Consider the following 583-nt stretch of genomic DNA (forward strand, 5'->3'; position numbering starts at 1 on the left):
TGTTACCATTGCATTCCTTGACATCGAAGCTTCTTTTAAATGGCAAGTGTGACAGCTTGCTTTGTGGGATTGCTTTTATTCCCCTCAACCTCCACTGTACATACTGTTTTCATTCCGTTTTACATCAATATTTGGTTGGGAAATTAGAAAACAGTATCAAGGTATATATGTGATCCCTACCCTAGATATTGAAAATGAGTTCATCATCAGTTTCTAAATCTATATATTCATAAATATATAACCAAAAAGTTAGCTATTCATCATAAATTCTCAAATTATACTTGTAGTATATTTAAATTCTTCTTTCTTTTGGTAACAACCCCACCAGGATTGTTTGGGTCAAAACCACTTAAATTTTGTCAATGTATTTATTATCCTGGAAGAGAAGAAATGAAAAAACCCTTGTCTTTTCCCAATCTGTATTTTTAAATTCGAAAAAAATTTCAATTCTTTATACATAGATATGTATATACAAACATATTATACTAGCATTTTTTATATATCCTGATAATAATAAAGGAATATGATATAACACATAGTAATTAATTCCGGGAAGGTCAAGGCGGCTAAGTCCATTCTTTAA

Source organism: Theobroma umbraticum, unplaced genomic scaffold (assembly GCF_002168275.2).
Source record: "Theobroma umbraticum cultivar Fairchild unplaced genomic scaffold, ASM216827v3 scaffold_86.0, whole genome shotgun sequence".
Classification (NCBI taxonomy): domain Eukaryota; kingdom Viridiplantae; phylum Streptophyta; class Magnoliopsida; order Malvales; family Malvaceae; genus Theobroma; species Theobroma umbraticum.